A 19,546-nucleotide genomic window follows, 5' to 3' on the forward strand; every position below is an offset into this window, starting at 1 on the left:
CCGCCTGGAAGATGGTTGGCAGAATGGATAGAATGAAGGCTAACTTAGGGTGAACTGTCCAAACCCATGTAAGAATCCCAAGACAGCATACACACCTCAAACCTAATACCGCCTGCATTGTACTAACTCCTAAAACCAAAGTCAACCTGACTGCCACTTTCAACCACTCACTCTCGGGTGACTACTTCCTTATCAATAAAGGAAACCTTGCCTGGACCACCACTGCACCGTACACTATCTCTGTCTTCCATTCTGGCCCAAAGTCCTCAAACAGGCTGCATATGCCTGCTGCTTCCACTTCTTCCCCCTCCAACTCCCTTCTTGATCTTCTCCGATCCACCTCCTTCACTCCACTGAGACTGCTCCCTCCATGGTCACTGATGACCTCCTTCTTGTCAAATCTATCAGACACTACTGAGGCCTAATCTCTCTCAAACAATCCAATGTATTCAGTCAATCAGTCATATTTACTGAGCACTAACTGTGGGCAGAGCACTTCTCTGAGTGCTTGGGAGAGTACAATATAACAGAGGTGGCACACATGTTCCCTGCCCACAACAAGCTTATAGTCTAGAGGGGGAGACAGACATTAGGACATTGAAGACTACTGCCTACTCCTGGAAACATTATCTTGCACTGTTTTTTCTAACACCATTTTCTCCTAGTTTTCCTCATCTTGCTAACCAATCTTTCTCACTCTCTGTTGCCAGTCTTCTTCTGCCTTCCAATCCATACCCATGGATCCATACTCAAGGCTCCGCTCTGGTTCATCTTCTCTCAATTTTACACTCAGATCCACTCCCCTGGATTCAACTCCCAGTTCTATAAGGAGGACTACCAAGTCCACATCACTACCAATTGATCAATCACATTTATTGAGCACTTACTGTGTGTGCACATTCCCTGTTCACAACGAACAGTCTAGAGGGTGACACAGACATTAATATAAATATACAAATTACGGATATGTACATAAATGCTGAGGGACTGAGGGAGGGTAAAAAAGGGCTCAAATCCCAAGTAAAAAGGTGACACAGAAGGGTGTTGGAGATGAGAAAATGAAGGGTTGATCAGGGAAGGCCTCTTGGAGGAGATATGCCCTCACTAAGGCTTTGAAGGTAGGGAGAGTAACTGTCTGCCCTATATAAAGAGGGAGGGCTTTCCAGATCGGCGGCAGGACATGAGCGAGAGGTCAATGGGGAGAGATGAGACTGAGGCACAGTGATTAGGTTAGCACTCAAGGAACTAAATATATGGGCTGGGTTGTAGTGGGAGAGCAGTGAGTTAAGGTAGGCGGGGCAAGGTGACTGAATACTTTAAAGGCCTGACCTCTCTCTTTTGCTGCAATTATGCTGTTCCTTCTACTTCCAGGACATCTCTTCCTGGATGTCCCACTGCCATCTCAAGTTCAAACATATCCAAAATGGGATTCCTCACTTTCTCGCCAAAATCCTCTCCTCCATCTATCTTTCCCAAAGATGGCATCCCCATCCTCCTCATCTAATCTTGGCATTATACTTTACTGTTAGGGAGAAGCAAGCCACAAGACCTAGTGGAAAGAACAAGGGCCTGGGAGGCAAAGGACCTGGGTTCTAATCCCATCTCCGTCACTTACCTGCTATCTGACTTTGGGCAAGTCACTTCAATCATCTGTGCCTCAATTCCCTGATCTGAAAAATGGGGATTCAATATCTGTTCTCCCTCTCTTTTAGACTGTGAATCCCTTGTGGAACCTGATCGTTTTGTATCTACCCCAGAACTTGGCACAGTGCTTGGCACACAGCGAATGCTCAAATACCACAATTATTATTATTTTATCATTCTGTATATAGCTGTTCAATAAACACTACTGAATGACTATCTAGGTTTATCACACAGAGTGATTCAGCTAACAGACTCATGTACATGTGGGTAGATTTTTGTACCGAGACCTGTACATACAGGTAATTTGCTGAAGTCAGCAGCATCTAGAGGGATCAGCAAAAACAGGCCTCTGAAAGCCACACTGCCTTTGGCTGAGTATGCTTCAGAGATAGCCCACCACATGACATCAGCAATGAACCCTGGCAAGAAAGGGCGGGCTGGCTGAGACCTAGCTCATAAGCTGATTTCAAAGGATGCCTTGCGGCTGCCTTGACAAGGTGCAGGCATCAATCTTGAAGAGATAAAAGTTGAACTTCAAATACGCAAATGCAGGCTATTTGAGGAGCTAATTTGTGCAGAAAGTGGCAGCCACAGATCTTAGCAAGAATGCACAGAGCTATGCAAATTTAATTGTGCTTTAAAAGCAAGAACTCTCAAGAATTAACAACCAACAGGGTGGACTCTGTTTAGAGACAAGCTCTGAAACTGAACTGAAAAATGACACCAACTAGCAGAAATCTATTTGCAGATTCCTGATTTGGGAGATTTTCCAATGAATGTTTGTCCCCTCAGGGTTCCCGTCCCACCCCCTCCTCTCTTCCTGATGCCCACCACTCACTCCAACAGTGTCTAGGCCTTGCTTTTCCACCTAATCTTCACATTCCTTCTAGCTTGGAAAGGAATAGTAGATGCCTGTTACCACACAATTTATAGACTCAGACAGCCAAATCTGTCCTAAGTTAAGACCTTAAGAAGTTGCATTAACTATTTACAGGCTTGAGAAGTGGACAAGTACATGGCATCGTCTTAAAACAAAAATCTTTAAACCTTTTCTAGCCCTAGTTTCAGTGAAAATCTTTGGGGGAAAAAAACATCTCATGAAAAATATTGTCTCCTTCATAAAGAGCTGGCTACACCTGCGGATGTAAAATACTCTTTCAACTTTTCTCTATCAAAACAAAGAGCATTTAAAAGCAACTCACTAATTTCTGAGACCTCTAGCATTTGAGCCCAGCCATCAACTACTGATGAGATGGATTGTGATGAATTTTGATTCAAAAACACACATAATTTCAGTAAAGAACTAAAGTATGACCCACTTTCAGTAAATTATGTCTTTTCTCCAAGTTCTCTCAGTGCTAGAAAGCCATCAGAGTGCTACTATGCCTGGATTTAAGTCTTGAAGACACTGAATACTGGCCAACCTCCAATAGATTCTAAACTCTTAGAAGGCAGGGATCCTGTCTACTAACCATATACTGTACTCTCCCAAGCACTAAGTACAGTGCTCCACAGAGTAAATGCTCAATAAATAGCACAATGATGGATCAATCAATGGTATTTACTAAGTGCTTACTGTATGCAGAGCACTGTACTAAGCACTTGAGAGATTACACTACAAAAGAGTCGGGATGCATGTTCCTTGCCCAAAGTGGGCTTATAGTCCAGAGGGGTAGACAAACACTAATACAAATAAATAATAATAATAATTGTATTTGTTCAGCATTTAATAATAATAATAATAATGTTGGTATTTAAGTGCTTACTATGTGCTGAGCACTGTTCTAAGCACTGGGGTAGATACAGGGTTAATCAGGTTGTCCCACATGAGGCTCACAGTTAATCCCCATTTTACAGATGAGGTACCTGAGGCACAGAGAAGTTAAGTGACTTGCCCTAAGTCACACAGCTGACAAGTGGCAGATCCGGGATTCGAACTAATGACCTCTGACTCCCAAGACCGTGCTCTTTCCACTGAGCCACGCTGCTTCTCTTACTATGTGCCAAGCACTGTTCTAAGCGCTGGGGTAAATACAAAGTCATCAGGTACTCCCACTTGGGGCTCACAGTTTTCATCCCCATTTTACAGATGAGGTAACTGGAGCACAGAGAAGTTAAGTGGTTTGTCCATGGTCACACAGAGGACAAGTGGCAGAGTCAGGATTAGAACTCACACCCTCTGACTCCCAAGCCTGTGCTCTTTCCACTAAGCCAACACTGCGCTTTTCGGTGGGATGTAGGTCTGGTTTGTGCTCCTGCATTATCGAGGCCTATCAAAGATATAGGTGATCTATCAATCAATTAATATTATTTATTGCATGCCCACTTTGTGCAGAGACTTGTGCCCTGCACTAGGGAGAGCACAACAGAGTTAGTAGATATGATCCCCTGCCCTTAAAAATCTCAGTGTACTGGGGGAAACATAATAAAGTAAACTCCAAAGACAGGGAGCAACCAAGTATAAAGATATACACATAAGTGCTGTGGAGATGGGGGTGGAGGGTGGGCATAGAAACTAAGTATTTAGGGGATTTGGGTTAGCCTGTGGAAATTTTTCAGTTCTTCTGTTTGCCTACTGAGTCCTGCAGATTCCAGCAAAGGATCCATTTTATCCATTCTGATAAACTGATAAGGCACAAAGACTGTTTGCTGAGGGGGGAAAAGTCCTTAAAGATGTAGCTGTCAGAATAATGCACTGCCCATCACTGCCATCAACTTCTGTCACTGCAAGCTGTTGCCCAGATAAAGCCATTCTTTCTTTTTCTTTACTCTCCCCATGCTCCATGCTAAGCCCTTGTTCCAAAAGCCTGAACCCAACTCCCTCTCTGTTCGTCCAAGTAATGCCAACCTCTGGCCCCAGGAGCCCCAGACTGACCACCTTCTTTATGTTTAAAAGTGCCCTGCCTTCCCCTCTCTGACACTGCCAGGTCAAGGAAATTCCTCTCCTTTGTGCTTCACAGCATCATATTCTTTTTACTTTCAAAGCCATTTTAAAAACCATTTCTGGATTGAAGCCTTCCCTGATTAACTCATCCTCCTCCTCCCATCACAGCCGGAGGCCCCACAATTACCTCACCGCATATGTATACTGCCTTATTTATGCTCTTAACACTGTACTCTTGTATTTCTGAACTTCCACCAGAGCTTAGTAGAGTGCTTTGCATCAAGTAGGCACTCAACAAATCCTGCTGAAGAAGATGGCACATTGTAGAGCCCTTCAAAATAGACGGTATAATGTGACAGTAAAAATAAACTTCTCTGATGACACTTTCCACAAGATGGACAAAATGCCAACTGATGGCAAACATTCATGGGCAATTTGAATGATGCAACACTCCCTATTATAACTCGGAATTTGAATAACGGCAATAAGAATGCTCCCATTCAAAGCGCATGAAACGCCAAGGGCCCTGACTGGGCTAAAGAAAATAGTATCTCTGTAGAGGGATGGCTCGAAAAGCCAGATCAAAACGTTTCATCTGTTCTTAAGAAAGTGTTATTGCTGGGTTCTGATGCAGAAATAAAGAAAAAGAGAGAACGCCCTGAAACACACTCATAGAAAGAAGGAAAGTAGGAGGATCCCAACATGGTACACTCAGGAAATTAGTGTTTAATCTATCAGAGAACATTTTACCTGCACACGACAGGGTGAAAAGGAAGGAGCAACTGAAAAACAGATTTCAACTGAAGCAGGAGGTTGACAACTAGCAAAACCAGCCCCCCAAAAAATGTCTCCAATTCAAGGAGTGCAGTATTAGTGCTCTGTTACAGTTTCTAATCTTGGCCAATAACTGGAAAAAGACCAAAATTTATTCAGTACTGTGCACCCTCAGTGAACTTTGATTATTAACTGAAATAATTGATGGTGATGCTTTGATGGAGAGCTGGTTTACCACTGTCAAGCTACTGTTATTTTGGATGGGCAAAAATCTAGGATAAAAATGTTTTCTGCCTTGGGCAATGGATCCCAGACACAAAAGTTGATTTACTTTAAAAGGCCATTGTCAACCAAAGTTCAAAATACAGATGAAGAGTACTTTTTTTCTGTTCTCTAAACAAACTGAGAGAGGCATTTAATCATCAATAAATCAGTGGCATTTATTGAGTGCTTACTTATGCATTTAATCCAAACGTCTTTCATGACAACTTGAAGCTTCTCATGATTCTGAATCTAAGACCAGCCTCTCAGATTGAGGAAATGATGCATGGCTTTACACCAACTCTATCATGCTGTATTCTCCCAAGCACTCAGCATAGTGTTCTGTACATGGTAAGCATTCAGTGAATATGGTTGATTCTATTTTCAGCCTCCTTTGTGACCTGGGCATCATTGGCTAGTGAACTTCATAATTCACAGACAACATTAAGGTCTGCACTGCCAGTGAATATCTTTGGATTAAACGCACAACATTTCTCAGGCATGAGTTGAGACATTTCAATAGTGCTTTTCAGCCTTGTTCTCAGTATGCACCGTTTTCCCCATTCTTCCGGTCTTTTTGAGTATGGTGCTCCAGAGCACAGTTATTGACCCGCCATCAGATGACTGTCTCAAAAACTTCTGATGCTGTTTTATAGCCATTGAGTTAAAAGAGTCTCCCAGCTAACTGGGGCGTATTCTCACTCCCAATTTAAAGTGGTCTATCCAGAAGGACCCTGCTTTGCTATGATGATAATGGGGGAAAGTGTCAGTCATGGGGTCTGTCAACTCTGACTCAACTGACCATTGCACTGTGGTCTAACACAAGAAACTTGCTGGATGGACTTCACAGGACAATCTAAACTGAACAGCTATTGCCAGATTCCTGGCTGTATATGATGTCAAAATGCTTCTGTAAGGTCTTTGAAACTAGTGCAGTGATCTTCATATTGCTCTGGGTACTTTTCTAACTCCCTGCTGCAAGAACCACATCAGTCAAACTGCATTTTGGTTTGAGGTCACATTGTGAATTTGATAGTGCATCACCAACTCTATTGTACTGTACTCTCCCAAGCACTGAGTGCAGTGCTCTGCACGTAGTTAAGCACTCAATAAATACCGTTAATGATGGTGCTGATGATCAGTAGCACTCTGAGCACGGCTGGGTGCAGAGCATTCTACTGGGAGTTTAGAATTATGCAATAAAAAAAGACAAAGTCCCTGCCTTCTCTTTAATGGACAGTGAAGGAGTTTGAACTCATTATATGACAGAGAAGCTTCATAATGACCATTACTTTTTTCTTAATTGACTTTTTAAATTAGGAATAGAAACCATAGAATGTTGTTTAATTCCATCCTTCTATATTTTACTTCTTCATAATTTGTTCAAGGACCTTTCTTCCTTCAGGAGTTTGTATGTGGAAATAAATTAAGAATCATTGCACATTAATCTAGTCCTTCAATATTTGAATTGGCCAGTAGTGATTTAATGGAAAATAGAGAAAATCCGAGATCAAAGTGAACTCCAACTGTGAGTCTTGAACTTTCATTTGTCTTATAACTGCAAAGATGATTTTGATATTCAAAGATGCAGGGGTGAACTTTTTAAATCTGGGCTGTGAATCTGAAGAAAATGGCTCCGTGGGGGAGAGGAAGAAAAGGAGGGGTGCAGGACACTGACAACTGCTACAGCCCACTCCTCCCTCACAACTCTGAGCATGCTGCTTCACCACTGCAATAGAGGAGGCTAACCAAAGTCCTCCAGCTTGTATCAAAAAATATCAAGGCTGTCAGAGTTTATATGCCTTCCAAGTTATTTAACTAATATCCCTGGGAGCCAGCAGAGTTTGCAGTGAAGCCACAATGGAATCACAATGTAATAATAATAATAACCATGGTGTTTGTTAAGCACTTACTATGTGCCAGGCACTGTACTAAGTACTGGAATGGATACAAGCAAATCGGGGCTCACAGTCTCAACCCCATTTCACGGATGAAGTATCTGAGGCCCAGTGAAATGACTTGCCCAAGGTCCCAGAGCAGACAAGTGACAGAAGAGATAAGTGGCAGAGCCGGGATTAGAACCTATGACCTTCTGACTCCCAAGACAATGCTCTATTCACCACGCCATGCTGTTTCTCTGTGCAGCGTAGGATCCGGATTCCTAATTGTGCCATTTCAGCTCCATCTCCACACTCGCTATCTCCATCACTGATTCACGCCCCTGCCTGCCAAAGACTTGACTGGGCTTGGGCAGGTCACGTAGACCTAGTCAGAGTGGCCTACTGGGGCAGTCCTGAGCTGCTCCCGGTTCCAGCCCAGGCCAGCGTGGCCGGCAGGGCTGGCAGAGATGGTGCGGGCCCATCAGGAGAGCTGCTCTGGGGAAGGGGGTGTTGAGGGGGAAAGGGGAGCCCTTGACACCTCAGGTTCCTCAACCAGCACAAGTCTCACGGCAACAGTCCCACCTGGTCCCTCTCCCCACGGCTTTCCTCTGGCCCAGGTTCCAAAAGGAGCTGAGCCACCAGCAAGACGGCTGTATCATACTCTAAGGAAGCTAACATTACCGCTTCCAACCTGTGCTGTACCTTTGGACTCCCTTCTCCACACCAGCCCTATTAAGTGAGAGCAGTATCAGTGTATCAGTAATGACAATGGCTATTGAGCGCTTCCTGCATAAGAGCACTGTAGCAGGGGGGTGGGGAGCTTGATTTCTGCTAGAGAGGCACTTACAACTTAATACGGAAGATGGAGAATAAATCGATGAATAGACATAAGCAGGGTAACAGTAACGGAAACAAATGAATAAATAAATCAATTAATACAACTCAAGCCCTCTGTGGTACTTAACATTTGCTGAAGGAGCTGAAGGGACTAGCCTTCTCTGCCTGACTGTAGAAAAAAGAAGGGATCCTTAACCATCTCTGCCTCTGCATACCCCTCAGTCTCACCTGTGTAGAGCCTTCTACAGCCTCTTTGACTGCACAGTGGTCAGCTTGGTTTACCCCCACATTTTACCTTCTGAGACTACATAAACCAAGGAAGAATAAACCCAACTACAACATTAGACTCCCTCAGATCACTCCCCAAATCAGAGGTCTCCAGGCAGCTCTTTTTTTTTTTTCCTGTACTTCTCCAAAGCTCAAATTGTCTGGAGCTCAGATCCCTGAATGGAAAAATCAAAATCCAATGGCATTTTGGTGCTACTGACTTGCTGTGGGGCATTGGATAACTATTTTAACCTTCCTCAACCAGTAAAATGGGAAATTTAGGAATGATTTCTGTCACAGAGAACTGAAAATCACCAGCAGAGTATTTATTGTGGGCCCACAAAACAGTGCTGGAGGAAGAACTAAAAACAGTGCTCTCACAGCCCTTTTAGAAATGTAAGTTGTTAACGTGCCCTGAAGGCAACAGTAATAGGGGCCATAAAAAAAATGTGATGTAAAGCTTCCCCGCTTTTCAATCCAATTGCCTAGTGTCAGTCAGGGTTTTCGGATCCTCACAATTGTGCTCCTCTGGAGAATTGCAAGGCTGTCGTAAACGGACCTGCTCACCTTCTCTCTCTGCTTTAATCTTCCCAGGGCTCAGCAGTCATTCAATCCACCAACGCTGCCTTCTCCTCTCCCGGCTCTTCCTGGGGTTTCTAGAAATGATCTTGCCTTTCCCGTTCTTTTATTTTTATCCCACTGTGGGTAGTTTTGAAGTTTTAGCTTCTACAAAGTTGCTTCCAGGTACAATTGAGTGATTCCTATGACTACTTCGACAGGCTGAAGACACTGTCATCATGCTGCACCCTCAGCAATGATACTCTAATACCTTTCCGAAACTCAGGTTTTCACCTTCCCACTCAAGGGTGTATGATAATGCTATTATATTATAAGATGGCATCATCTTTAAAAATGAAGGGAAATTCTCTCAATATGACTCAGTAGCATTATCCTCAAAACTGAAAGAACAGATGTGTGTGCATATGTACACATATATATGTATAAACATACATATATATCACATGTTATCAATTAGGGACATGAGGAATAAGTGAGTATTCCTGACTGTCAGAGAGAAAAGATTCTGGGCTGAAGTGACTAATATTCATTCATTCAATCGTATTTATTGAGCGCTTACTGTATGCAGAGCACTGTACTAAGCACTTGGAAAGTACAATTCAGCAATAAAGAGACAATATCTGCCCACAGTGGGCTTACAGTGTAGAAGTGGGGAGACAGACATCAAAACAAGTAAACAGGCATCAATAGCATCAGTATAATAAATAGAACCAAAACAAGTAGACTGGCATTAATGTACATAAAAAGAATTATAGATATGTACATATACACACAAGTGTTGTGAAACTACTAGAACATATCATCACCCCAGTGCACATACTCTGAACTTATGTTAAGCAATAGTATCTACTGAGTGCTTACTCTATGCAGCACACTGTAGTAAACAACTGGAAAAGTACAACAGAGTTGATACACATGATCTCTGCCCACAAGGATCTTACAGTCTACAGTGTCCTAATCCCTTAGCCCTCTTCCCTAGCATATTATCTTGCTACACTTCACCTGTCATTATTTCTCTCCTGGCCTCTCTACTCCAGCTCCCTCTTCTTTACAGAAAAGGACTGTGATGTATGACAGGGTGAGCTGGGAATCCTGATTGACGGTAAAGATATGTCAGAGCTTAAATTGACTGAGCAGGTACCTCTTACACCTTGAAAAAATTAGCTCCAGCATATGTGTATTACTGTACTGTATTATGCTCTTCCAAGCACTTAGTATAGTGTTCTGCCCACAATAAATGTTCAGAAAATACCACTGATTTATTGAGACTTTCCAAAAGGTGAAAAATGCATCCATCGATGAGAAACAGCATGGCATGGGCTTGGGAGTCAGAGGACCCGGGCTCTAATCCCAGCTCCATCATTTGTCTGCTGTGTGACCTTAGGCAAGTCACTTAACTTCTTTGTGCCTCAGTTCCCTCATCTGCAAAAGATGCATCCAATACTTGTTTTTCCACCTACTTAGACTGTGACTCCCATCTGGGACCTGATTATCTTGTATGTACCCCAGTACTCAGTATAGAGCTTGACACATATATCACAATTATTCTACACTGTAAACTTCTTGTGGGTGGGGATTATACCTACAATCTCTATTTTATTCGGTTCTTCTAAGTGCCTAGTACAGTGCACTGCACACAGTAAATGTTCCGTAAATACTACTGATTGATCCAGGGCAGGCAGAAAGCCTGCACCAAATTGGGGTCTAGCAATCTAGAACTGGATTCTTGCTTCCTAAAGGACTGCAAGGGCTTTCCCGGTGTAAAACAGTATGGAACATACCACATACAACAGCAACAGTCAACAGATCAACAGCAATTGTCTAGCAACTTCCTCAGAATGAGTTCAGAATACTGGCTACTTCTTACTGACTTTATTCCAATTTGAAAAAATAATTCACCTTTCCTAATAGTAGTTCTCTTTCAGGATAGCACCTGAAGAGTTTCCAGTACTCTATCAGTCTCAACTACGGGAGGGAGAGTCAAGCAGAGGAATACTCATTTCATTCCTAGCTCGGACAGTGGCTGGAGAGTGGAAGGCAATCTGCTCTAAGTCCAAACTCCACCGTGCTGGGCAGCAGCGGCATGGGAACGAGTCGAGGGCAGACACTCAAGTTTACTGCGCGGAAAGAGGCAACGGTAAACCACTTCTGTATTTTTTATCAAGAAAACTCTACAGATACACTACCACAACGATTGCAGATGGAGATGGGCTGCTCTGGGAGAGATGTGTCCATGGCACTGCTGTGGGTCGGAGACGACTCGACAGCATAAGACAAGTAATGGCACTAGCAGCACTTATTACATTTTTCCTACATTTTAAATCATAATTTATTCTTTCTTCCCCCTGCCGTAACCCCAAACTGACGAACAGCAGGTGCGGCAACAGCCTAAGTGGGTTGGTAAAAGGGCAGGAAACCTCAGGACCACAGAAATGCAAAGCTCTTTAGAGAGAAACCTGACTGAGCAGAGAAGAGCTGGATGAGGTGTTCTGATGGCACCCTCTAGTGACGTTTACAAAGACAAGAGAAATTCTGCAACTCAAGTGCTGGAAATACAGAACTGCCAACTTTAGGGACTCAGAAGCAAACTGGATCTGTGGAAAACGTTAGCATCAAAGGAAGATACCCGAATTTCCAGATCAAGAATGAGTGATCATTCCAGCTCAAATAATGACAACCCATGACATTCTCCTCTTTATTTTAGTGCAAAATAGTGTGAAATACCTGTACATTGTGCTTTGAGCTTCTTGGAAAAAATCTGATAAGGAAGGGATTAATCCCATGGAGCAGAGAAAAAGTGAGAACAGGAAAGGCATGGTGAGTTATGGAAAGACCAGGAATATTCTAGATTTTATGTAGTTCACAACATTAATTATGATATTTGTTAACCGTTTATTATGTGCCAAGCACTGCACTAAGTGCTGGAGTAGATGAGAAGTAATCAGGTTGGACACTGACCTCAACCCAAAGGGGCTCACAGTCTAAAGTGGAAGGAGAGCAGGTATTTAATCCCCACTTTACAGGTGAGAGACCTGAAATAGTGAAGTGAGTTGCTCAAGGTTACACAAGAGGTAAGGGAAAGACCTGGGATTAGAACCCAGGTCTTCTGACTCCTAGTCGGGCTCTTTCTACTTGAAAGATGACTCCCCTTAAACTGATTTGTATAGGACTGGAACTCCGTTCTGCCCTTCTCTGCATTTATTGTTGCCAAAAAACTTAAAAGAGAATCTTCTTTAGCTGCTTAACATTTTTGGTCCTCCCACCTGCCCCCCGCAAACATTTCCTCTTTTATCCAACTTTCCCTCAGGAACTCCGCAATGCCTCCATGAAACACGAAGACCCCAGTAAAGGCCTAAGTCCTCTCAACTTTACTTTGATCTTAAGTCTGGAATCCTGGCTTTGCTGCCAATCTCTGCAAGACATTAAATTCCTTCCTAACTCCTGAATGCCATTCCTTCCCTCTAACCAGCCAGTTGGAACTCTTCTTTTCCACAGAAGCCTGGAAGGAACCTCTGCGGGACAGTGTCATTTAATCTATTCCTCTGCCTTTTAATCAATCAATGGAATTTACTGATCCCTTATAGTGGGCAGAGCACTGTACTGAGTGTTTGGGAGAGTACAATACAACAGAGTTGGTAGACATATTCCCTGCCCACAACGAAGTTACACGCTGGAGGAGGCCACACAAATCTACAGGGGCAGAGCAGGAGGTGCTTTTTCAAGATTCTTTCTTAAAATGCAAATGTTATAATACTTTTCCTGTAAGAATATGCACCTATAATTTAAGGCAGAGATGAAAATGAAATCCACAGGTCATTAAATGTACGGAATTATCGACTAGATATATCTCAGTAATTCTGATGTTTAGCATTCCAGAACTGCGAAAAATATCCAATTTACTTTCAGCTTCTGGGCTGAATCCATCCTAGAGGAACAACTCTGCACTTCGGTGTTTTATTTCCTGATCAACACCAAAACGAAAAACAATGTTGCCCTCTGCTGGACAGACTTCTCACCGAGCAAAATATGAAAATTTCCTTTGGAGTTCAAATTCACCCCTTAAATTCTTCAATTATTAGTTTGATTTTACTCAGGTCCTTCCTCAATTCTGGGTTTTTTCCCTGATCCAACCACTACCAAGTCCTAAAGCCTATTTTTAAACCCTCTCTGAGACTGGGCTCCTTTTCCCACACTTCTAAATCCAGAATCTACCTCTATTTTTTTTTAATGGCATTTAAGCACTTACTACCTGCCAAGCACTGTACTAAGCACTGGGATAGATACAAACTAATCTGGTTGGACAGTCCCTGTCCCAGGTGGGGCTCCCCATTTTACACATGAGGAAACTATAGCACAGAGAAGTTAAGCGACTTGCCCAAAGTCACACAGCTGACAATGTCAGACCTCCTGGTCTGGGTCCTGGCTTCCAACTCGGCTCCAGCAGCAGGAGGGGTGGCCAGGGATGGGAGTAGAGGAAGGTGCCAGGGTTTTTCCAGGGTAGTAAGAGTAGCAACAATCAATCAATGTTATTTATTGAGTGCTTACTGTGTGGAGAATGCAATACAAAAGAGACAGTCTCTGTCCACCTGAAGCTTACAGTTTAGAGCAACAACTCAAGGAATGGGAGACAGTGAAAGAAGGAGAAGTCTTGCCTTGCAGTGTCACGGCTTGCCCACACATGAAGGCTGTTACCTTCATACCATCTCTCCCAATGCCCACTTTCCATTCCAGTGCTTAGTACAGTGTCTGGCTTAAATACAATTGAATAAAACAAAACAAAACAGACTCTAAGCCCCATTTATGGCAGGGATCGTGTCTGATCTAAATGTACTGTATCTACCACGGGGTTTAGTACACAGTAATCACTCAGTGCCATAATCACTATTTACTTTCACCCTGCTCTTAACCCAAGACTTATGGAGAAAAAGTCAAAAACCCCTGAAGCTTCTAAAATCTTCCTTGATCCCAATCCTGTCCACACTTAATACATATCCCTGTCCCTATCTAAACCAAATTGTCCCCCTCGTCTAAGACATCAAATCCTAGTGTGGAGAAGACACAGCATCTATCGGGAACAAAGACACTCTCAGTCCTGTTCCTCCCACCCACCACAACTCCACACACACACACACACACGCACATTCCAATGCCCGGGCCCCCACACACCCGTTAGGAAATGGACAGTGAGACAGGGTTTTTTACACCTCTGTAGGGCCTGTTGCCCGATTTTCTTTCAATCTTGAGCATATGCTAATTTGCACTGCTGACTGAAGCCACAGATAATGAGTTCCAGAGAGCCACCGAAAGGTCTGTAAATGTAAGCCGCAACATAAAGTAGCCCTTGTGCCTCGCTCTGGGGAGAAATAATTCGGACATCGGCCAGCACGGTGAAAAGGTTCAATGGCATCTGTTCAGAATAGTTATTTCGGCCCTTCTTGCCTTCCCCTGGGATTTTGCCCTTCATGCTGTCATTTACTTGGGCTCGAAAGAGAAGCAGAGATAAGCTCGGAGAGGATCACGTGGACTACGACACCTCTTTCCTTCTGTAGGGGCAAGTGGAAGGCTTAAACAGACTAATATAACTACATATCGCTCTCAGAACTGATTAATGTCGCAGATTAACATTATACCATCCTGTATCCACCCTGCACCTTTGAACCTGAGAAGCCCGGATGTCCATGTTAATTAGCTGTCTTGACAGTCCTGTTCAACTGGCACAGATGACTATCACTGTCCCCATTTTAGACAGGCAAACTGAGGCATAGTAAATTAAGATACTTTCCTGGGTCCTGCTATCAGACACTGGAAGAATTGAGAACAGGGCAAAAGCTGTTCCCCGTTGCTTCCGTATCTAATATCTAGGATAGGCCAAAGTTCACAGGGGGAACCTTTCCCCGTTTACCCAATTGCTCCCTTCCAGACAGCCTCTCTGAGCTGAGACCCACTGGCTGGACAAATGAGAAAATAATCCCTGTTACAGCCTCTTAAACTGCAATTCCTCTCTCTCTCTCTCCGTTTGGAAAACTTCAGGGTCAGGAAAGTCTTCAGAAATGACACTGTCAACCAGTGGCCCAAGGAGGATAAAATACAATCAAAAACTTTAAAAAAAAATTAGCACAAAGAACTTTTAGGGTCCTATTGACCACTGGAAGGAAGATTCAATCAGCTCATTTAACTGCCAGGCAGAAACAAGCAAGGCTTTCCTTAGGTACTTATTTTTCCAGTTTAGAAAAGGAGCCCCTGTGACTCCGGGGCAGTTGGTAAAACAACAAACCAACCAGGCACCTGTAATTTGGTCAACAAGCTGGAGTCAGGCAGTTCCTGCTTCAGTGATGGGCCTTGAGCTCCACCCCTGAGGAAACCAGCTGCAGTCACCTTTGAATCTCAGAGGGAAGGACGGTTCCCAAACAGACTTTTCCCGGAAATCCACTTTTCCTCATACACCCCAAATCCTTACACTCACAATTCAGGAACACTTTAAAATCAAGCTTACCATCCCCAGCAGCTGGGCACACCCCCCACAGCCCTGCTTGGACCAGGAGCAGGGAGAGCGGAAGGGGAAGAAGAGGAGCAGGACAAGCAGCACTGGCAGCATGAGGAGCCTACAAAATTTAGAACTGAAGGCTGTGGCTGCAGCTGTTTTTTTTTGTTTGCTTGTTTGTTACGGTATTCATTAAGCACTTACTATGTGCCAGGACTTACTTAGCACTTACTAAGCTCTGGAACAGATACAAGGTAATCAGGCTGGACACAATCCATGTCCCACACTGGACTCACAGTCTTAATCCCCTTTATACATATGAGGCAACTGAGGCACAGAGAAGCTAAGTGACTTTCCAAGGTCACCCAGCAGAAAAGTGGCAAAGCTAGGATTAGAACCAGGTTCTCTGACTCCTAGGTCTGTGCACTTTCCATTAGACCACCCTGCTTCCAGTGTTACTGCAGCAGCAGTAGTGACTTGAAGCAGCGAGAAGTCCGAAACTCTGTTCCTCCTGCCACAATAGCCCATTGCTCAGTTTGATAGGTTTTTGGGGGGGGGGGGGGGTTCGCATTTCTCTTTGTCCTTTTTTGTGCCTTTACTGTTTTACCGTTCCTGTTGCCAGTCCTCTCTGAAGCAGCTTGGCTTAGTGGACATAGCAAGGGCGGGGGAGTCAGGAAGGTCATGGGTTCTAATCCCGGCTCCACCACATGTCTGCTGAGTGACCTTGGGCAAGTCATTTCACTTTTCTGGGCCTCAGCTACCTCATCTGTAAAATGAGTGTGAGCCCTATGTGAGACAGGGACTGTGTCTTACCTGACTAACTTGCATCTACTCCAGGGCTTAGAACAGAGATTTGCACACAATAAGCGCTTACCAAGTACCATAATTATTATTATTCTTAAATTGTGAACTCTTGGAGAGCAGGAATCAGGGCTAATTTGTTCCCAGTGGCTAGTAAAGTGCTTTGCACACAGTAGGTGTTTAATCAACACTAACCATATTGTTCCTTCATGGGGAGTGAGGTCCCTTCCCCAGCAGGATACACTGATCTAACAGCTTCCATGGGCAGGAGCATAAGCACTCATCTACAATAAAATCACAGACAGTGGCATCCCCAAATTCTCAGTAGTAGTAATATTATTATTATAATGTGGTTATCACTATGCTAAATCCTGGAATAGATACAATACAAGCAGGTTATACCTGCTCCACAGGGGGCTCATATCTGAAGAGGAAGGGAGAATAGGTATTGAATCCCCATTTTACAGATGAGGAAACTGAAGCCAAGAGAAGTTAAGTGACTTGCCCATGGTCACACAGCAGGTAAGTGGCAGAACCGGGATTAAAAATCAGGTTTCCTGACTCCTACTAGGTGATGCTTCTCACGTCCCAGAAGAGGAGTTTCCAATGCTCAGTAGTGACCCAGTTCCAAGTTTCACTCGTGGGAGCAACGCTCTAGTAAATTTTAGCTCTAAAGAGGAAATTGAGTGAAAGAACTGACCAAACCAAACCAAGCACTGACCAAACCAGTAGTCTCCCTGAAAAAACAAATCACATGGGAAATGGACCTACATGCCTTTCTGCCATCCTTAAAGGTAAGAAGGAAATCATCTAGCAAATGATTCTGAGTGTTACTTTTGTGGAAAAACACTCTAGATGAGGAGGAGACTACAGGGATTTTTTTTTAACAAAGATTAACTCCTTTTACTATACCCACTTCCAATCTCAGCACAGTGAATTCCTAGTAGAAAGGCAAACTGCTAACGTTGAAGTTTCAGAAAATCAGGCTGAGACCCATCATGGGAAAATCCATCTTAACCCCTAAATAATTCTAGACTATAATCACGTAAAAGAGATGGAGAGACCATAAGCTACAGTTCCATTACTCAGCAAAAAGGAGAGAAAGATTCAACTATCACACTTACCAATTCACACGGGTTACAACTGATGAAGTACTATAACTCAAAAGTTAAATTACTTTACTGTGCGAGGTAATTAAAATTACAATCGCTAACAAGTGGCCAATTTGTACAATGAAACAAACTTCGAATTGATTATTTTCAATTACCAGAGCATGACTGTTTTGCCCATATCCTACAAGAAAACTCTCCCAAGTGCTTGGTACAGTGCTCTGCACACAGTAAGTGCTCAATAAATATAACTGATCAATTGAAGAATACCAAAACTGGATTGGAAGTGTTAGTTTTCAGCTCTTCACAAGAGGCAGAGCTGTGACCAAAGGAGGCTGTCTTGTTTTATGCCATCGAGTCGTCTTCAATCCACAGCAACGCTATAGACACATCTCTTCCAGAACGCCTCCACCTCTTCCCCCACCCCATTTACAATCGCTCTGGTAGTGTAACTATAGAGTTTTCTTAGTTAAAAATATGGAAGTGGTTTACAACTGACTCCTGCGCAGTATATCTGAGTCTTTGCCCTTGATTCTCTCTCATGCCACTGCTGCCCAGCACAGGTGAGTTTTGACTTGCAGAGGATTGCCTTCCACTCATAGCCACTGTCCAAGCTAGGAATGGAATGGATATGCCTCTGCCTGACTTTCCCTCCCGTAGTCAAGACTGGGAGAATACTGGAAACTCTCCAGGTGTGACCCTGAGAGGGGAAATGAGGCTGAGGGAGAAGGAAACCTATTCTAGAACTGTAATCCTTCATTTTAGAATCCTTAAAAACCCTTTCTTTGGAATTGTACCCTTTTGGAAGGAAATGGGTGAGCTAAGAGGAGGCTTTAGAGGAGTTCAGCCAATCAATTATGCAGCCCAAGAGGCTCTGAACCTCTGCTCTTTCTCTTCCGTGTTACTGCTTAAGTTATACGCTTAGTTCAAAGAAAGTGTCTTTAATTTTTCTAACCTCAGATCCACTAGGGGTGGGAAGATGAAGAAATGCAAATTTGGCTAGGCCGGTCTTCAGAAGCAGTAAGGGTTTTAGTTAAAATAGCATTGTTTCCCTCAGTCTTGAAAGAGCCAGGCATAGGCCCTCGGTCAAACACGCAGAATTTAGTCTATGAAAGCAACACTGCGGTAACTTATTATTTCACTTTCACTGTTGGGATGCTTTCCACTCTGTAGGCTTGGTCATTGTACTGCTGGCTTTGATATGCTAAGCATCTTCTAAGTGTACCACTAAGAATAGATCCTTTGTTGGTCCCAGTGCTCTTTTTTGAAGAACTCGTGTGTCTATTACAGGAAAGTAGCTTAACAATTCAGCCTCATTATACTGCCTGCCTAGCCTCTGAAGAGTCATTTTATGAGGGATTTGGACAGGACCATGAGAACTTTCCAAAATAAAATGTCCCATGAGCTTTGGGTGCCAAGCACATACAGGTCAGCATATGCATTTTCAGGCTCTCCACCTCATCTCTACTTCAGCTGCAGAGTCTAAAACTACTCCTTTAAGACGATGACAAAGCACGCCTCACATTTTAAGTTACTAATGAAGTAAATTTTTCCTTGTCTCTCACAAAAGCAGGCAAAACTTGCTTTAGGATTTGTGGCTTCTGGCAGCTAAAGATACTTACCATCTCTACCTCTCAGAACCTGAGCCCTACATGGGTCAGGGAAGGTGTCCAATCTGATGATTCTGTAAGATCTTGTGCCAAGAGTGCTTAGCATGTACTTAGTATGCTCTTTAATCAATCAATGGTATTTATTTAGACTTATTTATATGATATTTATTTACTGTGTGAAGAGCACTGTACTATGCCGATGGAAGAGTACAACACAATGAAGTTGGTAAAAAACACTCTGCCCACAACCGACATGGCTTCAGAGGCCACAATTTTCGACCATGTGCTCGTTGTTCTACCTAAAGCAGCATAATCCCCTCTGTTCCCCCATTCAACACCTACCCACTGAGTAGCAACCAGGCACTAGGAAAATGTAACTCACTAGGTCACCAACAGTCAGGTGCCCTAAAATAGTCAAA

General features: G+C 43.4%; 1 protein-coding gene and 2 non-coding genes across 3 annotated transcripts in view; 1 reads left to right on the forward strand and 2 right to left on the reverse strand.

Moving 5' to 3' along the window:
- The window catches only part of STK39 (serine/threonine kinase 39), a 213,715-nt gene that overhangs the window by 90,598 nt on the left and 103,571 nt on the right, over window positions 1–19,546 (reverse strand).
- LOC114814408 lies at window positions 11,042–11,179 on the forward strand. Its single transcript, XR_003762206.1, has one exon. It is a non-coding gene; the product is annotated as a small nucleolar RNA SNORA7 (small nucleolar RNA).
- LOC114814440 lies at window positions 18,088–18,227 on the reverse strand. The gene has a single exon (XR_003762238.1). It is a non-coding gene; the product is annotated as a small nucleolar RNA SNORA7 (small nucleolar RNA).

The sequence above is a fragment of the Ornithorhynchus anatinus genome, chromosome 9 (assembly GCF_004115215.2).
Source record: "Ornithorhynchus anatinus isolate Pmale09 chromosome 9, mOrnAna1.pri.v4, whole genome shotgun sequence".
Classification (NCBI taxonomy): domain Eukaryota; kingdom Metazoa; phylum Chordata; class Mammalia; order Monotremata; family Ornithorhynchidae; genus Ornithorhynchus; species Ornithorhynchus anatinus.